General features: G+C 43.2%; 1 pseudogene; it reads right to left on the bottom strand.

Annotated features, from left to right (window-relative positions):
• Positions 1–9,487: 9,487 nt before the first annotated feature.
• On the bottom strand, positions 9,488–10,316 carry LOC101529307 (small nuclear ribonucleoprotein Sm D2-like; annotated as a pseudogene).
• Between the last annotated feature and the right edge of the window lie 1,883 nt (positions 10,317–12,199).

Genomic DNA, 12,199 nt, shown 5'->3' with positions numbered 1-12,199 from the left:
CTTCTCAGTTTTCTGAGAGGTAGACTAGATGAGATTGCCACAGATGTTACTGAGACTTAGACTCTGTGAAAATTCCCATTTTTCCTGTTGTGAAGGAAAGACCTAGCCACCCACAGGGTCCTTCTTGCCACCGACTTCATAAGGGATTTCTTCAGAACCAAAGAAGTTTAGATCTGAAGTAGACTTAAGAGGTTGTTCACTCCAGTCCTGTTCTTGCACCAAAGGGGGACATGGGATCCCTACGCATTGGGTGGCCCATCCAAAGTCAGACGAATCCAGCCAAGTACAACTAGAATCCTGAACTCTAGGCTGTCCAGGGCCTACCAATTGCAAGCTCCCAAGAAGTTCCCTATGTACCCTTAGAGTTCATCTTGTTTTCTGGAATCTACTCTAGAGCTGCTCTACTGAACATGATACATGGTCTGAACCTCCAAAAACCTTAGAGCAAATGGAAAGATCGAGTGTTTTACAGGACCTGAAGCAGGCGTCTTGCTTGTTCGCAGCTTCTTTCCAGAGAAAGCAATAATGCATCCTGAAAGAGAAGTGAAGATCATAAAGTTTTAAAAAGATTAGATAGTTGAGATTAGCTTTTTGTGATCTTGCAACGTTTTCACTTATTTCCAAATCACATAACACTGAGCATGTTGAGCAATCAGGTGAAAATCACATGCAAACAGAGTCTAAGTACTGATAAGAATCCTGAAGGTAAACAATGAATTCCTACTAATGGCTAAGTCACTAAGGTAAGATCCAGTCTAAACACACACCCTTGGTTAAACAGGGTTTCATTGGCTCAGGTTACAGTGGCTCAGGAGAATTTTTGCTTTATGCCTGTCAGGTGAAATTAATTAGATATCATCCATCAGTCGTTCCTGCCGCGAATGTCCTAGGTGAATATTAAAAATCCATAGCAGTTCCCCCACGGGGCTCTCCCATGCCCGTTCTCTGCTGCTTCTCCATCCAGGAGCTCTCTTGGGGACATATTTTGGTGTCCATAACTGAAAGTTCCTGGGACTTTCTGGGAAGGCATAGCTATGGTTTTTATAGATAACCTGTAAAAATTTCCCTTTTTAAAAGAATGTCTCAGCCTGTGCAGCAGACCCTTGCAAGTTTCTGATACTTTGTTTTCATAGAATAAGTAATATGAGTAATCCAAGAACATTTAAAATGCATAAAATAATTCTGAAATTATAGCTCATATCCCAACCACTCATTACACCTAATCCTATTGTATTTCCTTCCATGTATTTTCAAATTTCTATTTTTCTTATGAAAGCAGTGCATGTTAGCATAGAAAATTTGAAAAATGTAGAGAAAAAACATGAAATCAGTTTTAAGTTATTTATCAAGGCATAATCAATTTTCCAATGCCTGTGTTTTATGTAGTTCTGATTGTAATACAAAGCTGCTTTTTTATTACTATGTAACAAGCCATATGCATCATTTTAAACCTATTTTAAATCAAAGTAATATACAAATATTCTTTTTTTTAAATAATTTTTTTAAAGATTTATTTTATTTTTATTACAAAGTCAGATATACTGAGAGGAGAAGAGACAGAGAGGAAGTGGAGCTGCCGGGATTAGAACCAGCGGCCATATGGGATCAAGGCGAGGACCTTAGCCACTAGGCCACGCCGCCGAGCCCTACAAATATTCTTTAAAAATTGAATAGTGCACATTCATTTCACTGATAGCTTACTGATCTCTCACAGTGGATTTTTTTAGTAGTTATTCTACAGACAAGATTATTTTATTAGTTTCAATCTTTAAGGTTTCCCCAACCTCTCTTTTCCTGTATGATGTTCTAAAAATCATGCTTTCTGTAAGCATATTTCAGGGCCAGACACTACATTTGTCGTTAAAAAAAACCCTTATTTATTTTAAGGAATAGGTGCTGAGGGACAGTCCTTTGGCACAGCAGCTAAGGCATGACCTGGCACCTTCTCAGCCCACATCAGAGTGTCTGCAGTCAAGTCTCTGCCTGCTTCAGGTTCCAGCTTTCGGTAATGCATGTCCTGGAAGGCAGCAAACAAGTGATGACTTCCTGCCACCCATATGAAAGACCTCGACTGAGTTCTGCTGCACTGCAATACCCACCCCATTATTATTGTTGTTGTTGTTGTTGTTGTTTTAACAGCTTTAGGTTGTCTCTGCCTTACATACACATTGCTTGTTCCATTGTCAGCATCCTCCACTAAGTCTGCATTCATTGCATTTTTTATAAAGGATGAACCTGCAGTGGCATATCATTGTCAATCAGTCTCTGGATTACAATAGGATTCACTCTTGGTGTTACACATGTTATGAAGAAGCACTTGGAGAAATGTATCAGGACCCGTTTTGTAATTCTAGTACCAGAAAGGGCTGCACATCACCTACTGCTTTCTCCCTCCCTCTTCACCCCTGGCAACCAGCATCTTTGTGCTGTCAGGAAGCATTATTTTGCAGATCTGCAAGACATGCTCACAATTAAGATTTTATCCTTCCCAGAAGCAAAGTTATTGAGTTAATAAGGCCCTACGATAGTAATAACGACAGCAACGTTTATTGCACTTTATGCTTTTTAATCCTACCAATTTTCATGACTATAAATGTTTCCAAAAAACTGTCTTGAGGCCAGCACTGTGGAGCAGTGGGATAAAGCATTGCCTGGAATGTTGGAGCATTGGTTGGAGTTTCAGCTGTCTCTGAAACTCTGTCTTTCAAATAAAATAAATCTTTTATAAAAACAAAATAAAAGTGTTCTGTCCTATTTTCCCTATTTAGTGGTTCTCAAACCTTGGTCAGTATCAGAATTGCCTGGGAAAATTGGTCCACCTACCAGGGCTCGTATTCTCTCTCTGGGCTCTCAACTAGCGCTCCAGGTCATGCTGAGACAGGCCAAATCTTGGGAATCAGTAACTTACAAGCTGTCAGTATTCAGTCATTAACAAAAAACAAAAACAAACAAACAACAACAACAAAAGAAAAAACAAGCAAGCCCAGTGCAGTAGCTTAGTAGCTAAAGGCCTTGCCTTGCATGTGCCAGGATCCCTTATGAGTGCCGGTTCTAATCCCAGTGGCCCAGTTTCCTATCCAGCATCCTGCTTGTGGCCTGGGATGGGCCAAAGTCTTGAAACCCTGTACCTGTTTGGGAGACCCAAAGAAAGCTCTTGGCTCCTCTCTTCAGATCGGCTCAGCTCTGTCCTTTGCGGCCACTTGGGGAGTGAACCAGCAGATGGAAGATCTTTCTCTGTGTCTCTTCTCCTCTCTCTGTATCTGACTTTCCAATAAGAATAAATAACTCTTTAAAAAAATAGCATCAGAAATTTCCTTGTGGATGCTTTTGGTTTACAAAAAAAAGAGGATACAGACATTGAGAGTTTTTTTTTTTTTTTAAAGATTTATTATTATTGGAAAGCCGGATATACAGAGAGGAGGAGAGACAGAGAGGAAGATCTTCCATCCGATGATTCACTCCCCAAGTGAGCCGCAACGGGCCAGTGCGCACCGATCCGATGCTGGGAACCAGGAACCTCTTCCAGGTCTCCCACATGGGTGTAGGGTCCCAAAGCCTTGGGCCGTCCTCAACCGCTTTCCCAGGCCACAAGCAGGGAGCGGCATTGAGATATTAAGTGGCTTGTCCAGCATGCCAGGACAGCCAGGATCTGAGCCATCACCCGAGTAGACAGAGCCTCTTGACCCAATGGCCCGGGCTTGCCACCCTCCATCCTTGAGGGAGAAGCCTTGAGTGCCCATGGATTGTTCAATGTCAGGGTCTCCCAGCCGCAGCCCTTGTGCAGAAGCAAGTGTGGTTTCCCAGAGGAAGGATGCTCTTCAGAGTGCCTAGCACCACCTTACCTGACCGCAAAAGGACTCGCTTGGGCTGAGAACAATGTCTTCTGCGTAACGGCCCCCATGATTAATTTTTGAAACACTATAAATTCCACCATGGTGCACGGGGGAATTTCCAGATGAGCCTCTCCAAACAAGGACATTGTTGTTTCCCACAAACTTCTCCAGTCTCTTGCCTCAAAGAAAAGACTTTCATCAGCCTCCTCCAGCTTACCCCGGACTACCATCCTCCTGACTACCATCCTCACCATCTGAGTCTATGCACGATAACTAAGGTGCTTATTAACAGGCTATCCTGTTTTTCTCTTTATTTTGTGTGTGCAATAATCCTTGTGACTCTTATTGAATTTGCTGCTTTCCTAGGGCCACAAAACTTAAAAAAAAAAATTTCTGAATTATCCAGTGTGTTCTTGTGCCCTCCACAGGGTAGACGCGTTTAGGTAGCCATCTCTTAGTGACCTGGTTAATTACATCTGGTCTGAAGAAGCAGGCATTTTCATCTATTCAGAGTGAGGCAGAATTGGTGCAGCTTTGAGTAAAGTTAACTTTTTTGATTCAAACTAAAATGTAGGCATTTTTTGAAATTATTCATTATAGTCGCTGACACATGTCTGCAAACATATGCTAAAGGAAGTTAAACATAATATTTTTTGTGATAGCAATACATAAATAAGCAAATACAGCACTAGTAACACAAATAAGAAAAAAGTCAACAGTTTATTGATATTGCATTTGTTTTTGAACACAGAGTCTGTGGGGAGTGGGCCATTGACTCGGCGGTTGGGATGACTCCGTTCCTTATCAGAGTGCCTGGCTTGCGTTTTTGCAGGTCTGTTGTGAGATCCAGCTTTCTGCCCACGTGCATCCTAGGAGGCAGCAGTGAAGGTTCTGCCCCCCGTGGGAGACACCTGGATGGAGTTCTGCTTGCCTGGCTTCAGCTGGGCCCAATCTTGGCATTTGCACCATTTGGATAGTGAGCCAGTGGATAGAAATGCTCTGCTTTTCAAATAAAATGAAAATCAATGTTAAAAAATAGAAACTGTTTATACTAGAACATGACGTTAAAGATGAGTGAAAGCTTTATAGCTTGGTGAGAAAAAAATTTAAACTGTGTATTGCTTACTTGTTTAGGTGTGTAGTTTAAGGTTATACTGTCACTTATCTGGCAGTCCAAAAGTGAATCAAAAGTCAGAAGTGATAACCTTAATGCTAATAGTGGTCTCTTTGGGGGAGAGGATTTAGATAATTCTCTATAACACTGTCACCCTCTGCATTTTTCTGTACATTACTTTTGCAATCAACAACAAAAGAAACCAAGCAAAACAACTATGCATATTCTTTGAAAAGTTTACTATTTCATTTTTTTAAAATTTATTTTTACTGAAAAGACAGATTTCCAGAGAGAAGGATAGACGGACAGAAAAATCTTCCATCCTGATTGTTCACTCTCCAAGTAGCCACAACTGTCAGAATTGAGCAGATTCAAAGTCAGGACCCTCTTATGGGTCTCCCACACAGATGCAGGGTCCCAAGGCTTTGAGTCATCTTCTGCTGCTTTCCCAGGCCACAAACAGAGAGCTGGATGGGAAGTGGAGTGGCCAGGATACAAATCGGCGCCCATATGAGACCCTCGGTGCATGGAAGGCGAGGACTTTTGCCACTAGGCTACTAAAGATGGCATATATTAAACATTTTGCTCCTAAGCCCATTTGTTCTTTTACACACCGGCAATGCCACTGGGGTTTGATATCCCTGAAGTGTTTGTCAGGTGGCAACCCACATTTATTTATTTATTTATTTATTTACAACCCGCACTTTAAATAGTTTAAATGTGGGGGAGGCCAGGACCACTTTTGGTAAACCAGGTCAAGGGGAATTTTTGGAACTGGTTCTACTATCTGGGAAAAGTTAATATGAATGGGAATGCAGATTTGTTGCTGAGAAGTGATAAAGGCTTCAATTGTTAGTACTTAAGGTGAAAGCACCTGGGGCTGAATCCGGACCCTCCCTGCCTGGCCCTCAGGCCCTGCACTTTCCCTTTACTGCAGGATGAAGGTGGTGTATTCCTGCGGGGCTGATTTCACTTTTCTCACTTTGCATGTCATTGTCTAGGTACCTTGCCTTCCTGGGTAGAAACTCATCACAGTTGAGAATAACCCTTTAGATTTGTGCTGCAATTGTATTGGTTTTTGCAGAATAAGTAAGGAATTGGTTGTGTTACTTCTCCACTCAATCTCCTTGTACTCTCCATTTATTGCCAAGTACAGGACATTTTCTGGGATCTGTTTTCAATTAGCTTCCTGGTTGTTAACTCGCCTGTCACCCCAAATGATCCCTGCATTGCAGAGCCATGTGACCGTGAACTAGGCCCCAAGAGAATCAGCCTCCAGTTCTTCCCAGTTAGAGCCCTAACCAACCATTGCCTTCAGCAGAATATCCAAAATTTTGGATTGGTGCTTTAGCCGTGCCCATAAGAAGGAAAATGGCAGAGGTATTAATCATGTGTCACTGGAGCAAGTTCAAGTTTTAGCTCCCCTGCTGGGGACTGGGGTCAGTCTGGGTTAGGAGGAACAGGGGTGGGACTAAGGATGATAACAATCTCCTGGGTTGTTAACTGAGTCATTTACTTAGCATAGATCTTGGGGATAGGCTAACTACTGCATATTAGCATTTACTTAACAACTTTATTTTAATTATCTTTCTCCTTCACTCAAAGTGTTTGAACCTGCCACCCAAGAGCTAGGATTAAAATAGTTGAGACCATGAGGGTGGAGAAAAGGGAAGAACATCTTGCAGTGAATGAACCTTGACCTTCTCAAAGGTTAGGTTGCAAAGAAAAAGTAAAGGACTCATACATTTCACTAAAGATTTTAAGTTAATGGTATAGCTGATGAACTTTGAGGAGTAATGATATATTTAAAACAATATAATTTAGATACATAATTGGGCAATCTTCCCAACTTGTCAGGTATTATTCTTTTATTTTTTCCAATTTCTGATGATAATGATGACTATTCATGTTAATAGTTCGCACTTATTAAGTATCATTTTTGTGCCATCTACCATGTTATATGATTTATGTTTTCATTTGCTAACTCATTCACCTGCTCATTCCCTCGCTTGCTCCTTTCTTCATTCAATATGAAATGCAGAAGAAAGCTTAGCAGGATAGCTGTAAAGGAGTCTATCAGGGTGCTTTGTTTGTAGAATTTTCATCCCAGTACAGATTCAGACAATCAGTGAGGAAGCACACATGTGCCAAGTGTCATGAATGATGGAGTGTGGCATATGTGCCATTTCTTCTTAGCAGATGTTAAAATCTGTAAAATCAGTAGATGATCCCAAGCCTACTCTGCCATGTTTGGTTTCCAGGATATGTTCACAGGCACTATGTTCTTTAGCTGCAGTGGATTACTTTCTGGATTTTTCAGACTGTGTCCACACGGTTCCCTGTAATATGTTACTGTATGTCGTTACCTTTCCACAGTTTCGACATCCGTCTCCACCCATTTCAAACACTGCCAGTAGTAGGGTCCACCTTTTGCTCTTCCCTGTTGGACTCATTTGTCCTCTCTGCGGGTCGCAGGGACTTCTCCCTCCTGCTCGCTGAATGGTTTCCTGATCTGTGCTTCCCAATTTCCTGCTGTCTCCTCGAATCTGTCTGCTGCTTGTCCCCACCTCTGCCGCGAACATCTCTTGCCTAAGCCAACACCACTGGACTGGGATAGCTAAACTCACTCCCCTGTGCTCTTTTTCAAACTTGGGATCATCAGTCTTCCTTTTAGCCCTTTCTATAGCTGGAAAACAACTGCTAAGTATGATCTTTCTGGAAGGCAAAAATCTCAGGATTTTTTAAAAAGATTTATTTATTTTTATTGGAAAGGCGGATCCACAGAGAGGAGAGGCAGGGAGAGATCTTCCTTCTGCTGGTTTACTCTCCAAGTGGATGCAACAGCCAGAGTTGAGCCGGAGCTGAGCCAAAAGCCAGGAATTTCTTCTGGGTCTCCCATGCGATTGCAGGGTCCCAAGGCTTTGGGCTATCTTCCAATGCTTTTCCAGGCCACAAGCAGGAAGCTGGATGGGAAGTGGCCCATATGGTATTTCCATGCTTATTAGGGGAGGTCTAGCCAGTTTAGCCATTGTGCCAGTCCCCAGGACCTTTACTCCCTACTTAAAATCTGGCAGTAGTTCTAACGGTAAAGAGGCAACCCTGTGGCATGTCATTTCATAATCCCAACCTGCTCATACAACCAACTTTATCTTGCTCTGTCTCTCCCATGAGATCCCAGCTGGACCCTACTCTTATCCAATCTTCATCTCTCCAAACTCTAACCAGCCTTGACACATGTGGTATCTTCTGTTGGAAGGATTCTCACTGATTCTTCCACATCTTAATTTAAGTGGCACCCCATTCATGATTTCTCAAAAAAAAGTTTATTAATTTATTTATTTGGAAAGACGAAGCAACGGAGTAGAGGTGGGAAGAGAATGAGAGCAAGAGGGAGATTTTCCATCTGTTGATTCATGCTCCAAATGTCCACAATAGCCAGGGCTGGGCTAGGCTGAAGGCAAAAGCCAGGAAATCTATTCTGGTCTTCTACATGAGTAGCAGGGCTCAAGTTATTGGACCATATTGTGCTGCCTTCCTGGGTCTATTAGCTGGATTGGAAGAGTAACTGGGGATTGAATAGGAGCATGTACTGCTGGTTTAAAACAGTGTACCACAATGCCAGTCCCTCTTAGACTTCTTGTGTACCCCATTTAATAGCTAATATTTACTGTTGACCAGAGTGTTCTATTTCCTTCTTATAATCACATGTTCAGTGGTTTGTGTTTGCTGCTGGACCATAAACTCTATCAGGGATGTCCTCCAACAGTGCTCACAGCTGCTTTCCCAGTGTCTAGTTGGTGCGTCAAGCACAAGAGAACCTGAATGAACATTTGTTGAATAAGTTCCCTCTTTGCATATCATATAATCCTGATCTAGAAAAGAAAACACACAGATGGCATGAAGACATGTTTACTGTAAAGGAAATGCAACTGAGAAAGAATATTTTCATACAGAAATGGGAGTTGCTTTTATCCTACGCTATGCTCAAACTTCAATCTCCCAATCCATCCTCACCCCCAATGATATTAGCAGTTTATTGTGAAACTTTTGTTTCTTGCATGCCTACCCCCCTCGCCCCCCCCACACACTCATGATACGAGAGTGGAATAGATGAGTGAACAGAAACGGAAAGTGATGTTCTCAAGAATGTTTTTTGTATTTATTCAGTGTACTGCACAAAGATTTTTCTCTTCTCAATAGAGTTACACATGCTGTCTCATTTTTAAATAGCTATGGATGCTCCATGGTGGTATGGTCTGGCAGTCAACCTGTTAATTCCCTGCATTCATCCTGCGCCCACTAGGGCCATGTGCTCCCACCTCAGGCTGACAGCCATTCACCTTGGCCATCCCCTGCCCTGATCCTGGTTGTCAATCCATTCACTTGCTGACTCCCCTTCCAGGATTCTGCCTCTTGAGGGAGGAGAGAGTGACTGGGTTGAGGGCCATCCCTGACTTCCTGGAAGCCCCTTCCAGGCAGTGCTTTTACTGTTATTGTTGTTATTATTATTATTTTAGAAAAACCACGGACCTTTGCTCATCTAGTGGTAGGTGGGCAGGTGGCAGGGGCAATGTGCACGGCCAGGACGCAGGGGGTGGAAGGGGCCGCGGGAGCAGCGGTGGTAGAGGGGTCCGTACTTGCAGGCAGTGAACGGGTTGCACAGGACCATCATGACCGAGTCTCCCGGCAGGAAGGTCTTGAAAATGTAGTGGTTCTCAATATTATAACTATTAGTTACACAACGAAGTTAATTGTTGCTGAGGGTATGTTGGAGCCTTTAATTGATCGGGTTGATAATCTGATGGTTCTGCCCTCGGACCGGACAGGGTCTCTCCAGCAAGCTGAGGAACTAGATTGGACTATAAGATGTTGGACTCTATGTTTAGTTTATGCTTGCAAAGAGGGAATCTCAACTGTACTTGATCAGTGGATATGCAACAAGGTGAAATATTCCACATGGGGGGAGGGCGGGAGGAGGGGTGGGGTGATTCCCAGTTCCAACGAAACTGTATCACATAATACAATGTAATCAATGAATAAAAAAAATAAAATAAAAAAATGTCAATGGGAAAAAAAAAGACTACAAAAAAAAAATGTAGCGGTTCTTGTTGATGGGCTTGGACTTCTTGCCCTTGCTCTTGGGCAACCTAGTCTATATGTCCTTCACGTTCTCCAGCACCACCTGGCAGTGCACCTGTCAAAGGCCTTCTTGCAGCCCAGCAGCTTCTTGTTGCCGTAGCTGATGAGCACCTGCGTGCTGCTCTTAACGGACTTAGCGTGACTACCGAGAGCGGTCCTGAGTGACAGTCCTGCCCCTCCCGCTTCTGCAGCTCCTGGGTGGTCATCTCACTCTTGGGCTTGCTGAGGAGGCTCCTGGTGCTGCCTGTGTAGTCTGCTCACTCTCCTTTTCATGACCCCCAGACACTGCACTTGATGCAAGATAAGCTTGTGGATTTGGATGAATGGACAATCAACGAGGGAGTGAATGAGAGGTTTGCTAGCAGCCTGTACTTTTACCTACTTAGAAACTTAGTAACAATTCCAAACTAAACACGCGTTTCTTCCAGGTTTAATGGATTGACAGCATTGTGTAAGTGAATCCTTAGCATTACTTGGGCCCCTGCATCCACATCAGAACCTGGATAAAGTTTCTGGCTTTGGCCTGGCCCATCCCTGGCTATTGAGGTCATTCGGAGGGTGAACCAGCAGATGGAAGACCTCTCTCTCCCTGCCCTGTCCCTACCTGCAACTCTGCCTTTCAAATAACAAATGAATAAGTATTTTTTTTAAGAGGTTGAGAGAGAGAGAGAGAGAGGGACTGGGGATTGTGGGAATACTTCAATGAGCCAGAAAAAATATTAAGGAATCCATTTTCTCTAAGATTTATTTTATTTTTATTGGAAAGTGAGATATATAGAGAGGAGGAAAGACGGAGAGGAAGATCTTCTGTCCACTGATTCACTCTCCAAGCAGTTGCAACGGCTGGAGCTGAGCCGATCCAAAGCCAGGAGCCCAGAGCCTCTTCTGGGTCTCCCATGTGGGTCCCAAGGCTTTGAACTGTCCTTAACTGCTTTCTCAGGCCACAATATGGGAAGCAGAGCAGCCAGGGTTAGAACTAGCACCCATATGGGATCCCAGCATGTACAAGGCGAGGACTTCAGCTACTAGGCTACTGCACCGGACCCCAGGAATCCAATTTAAAAACCATTTTTACCTTGTCATTTGAAATTATTTCAAGCTGGGGAAAGCACCAAAAGCCATATAAATAATTCCTGTATAACCTTCAAGCAGCTTCACAATTGTTAGCACTTTACTAAAGTCCTTTTCTTTTTCTTCAAGATTTTTTTTTTCTGAATTATGTGTGACAGCCTTCATGTCCCTTACCCTGCTTGAGAGGGTACATCCTAAAGGCATTTCTCTTGCATAATCACACTGATTATCAAATCTGGAAATTTTAATGGCATTTAAAAATATTTTATTTTTATTGGAAATTCAGATACACAGAAAGGAAAATCTTCTGTCTGATGATCCACTCCCCAAGTGGTCACAACGGCTGGAGCTGAGCCAATCTAAAGCTAGGGGGCAGGAACCTCCTCCAGGTTTCCCACACAGGTGCAGGGTCCCAAGGCTTTGGCCATCCTCGACTGCTTTCCCAGGCCACAAGCAGGGAGCCAGATGGGAAGTGGGCCTGCCAGGATTAGAACTGGCACCCATATGGGATCCTAGCACATTTAAAGCAAGGACCTTAGCCGCTGGGCTGCTGTGCTGGGCCCTTGATGACATTAAAAAAAGTTAATTTAATTTTTAATTTATTTTATTTGAAAGGCAGAGAGATACACAGATATAGATCTTCCAGCCACTGATTTATTTCTTAGATGCCCAAATCAGCCAGGGTTGGACCAGGCCAATGGAGGAGCCGAGGAGCCCGGAGACCTTGGCCAGGTGAGAGGTCTCCCACGTGGGTGGCAAGGACATAACTGATTGAGCCATCCATCACCTGCTGTTTCACAGGATGCTCATTCCTGCGGGAACCTGAAATGGGTACTACACTTGATGTTAGCTAAAAGGCCAAGAGGTGATGGGAAGCTGCAATGGACAACTGAGCTAGGACTGGAGCCAGGCACTTGGGTTGGGATAAGAGCATCCAGCTGACACCTTAACCTCTGAGCCAAACACTCATTCGGAAAATTTAATAGTTATTCACTACTGTTATTGATATTAAAGTTTCACAAATCATGTGTCATGTGCAAAT

The sequence above is a fragment of the Ochotona princeps genome, chromosome 3, assembly GCF_030435755.1.
Source record: "Ochotona princeps isolate mOchPri1 chromosome 3, mOchPri1.hap1, whole genome shotgun sequence".
Classification (NCBI taxonomy): domain Eukaryota; kingdom Metazoa; phylum Chordata; class Mammalia; order Lagomorpha; family Ochotonidae; genus Ochotona; species Ochotona princeps.
The sequence above is the reverse complement of the archived record's forward strand: the minus strand, read 5'-3'. Positions and strand labels throughout refer to the sequence as shown.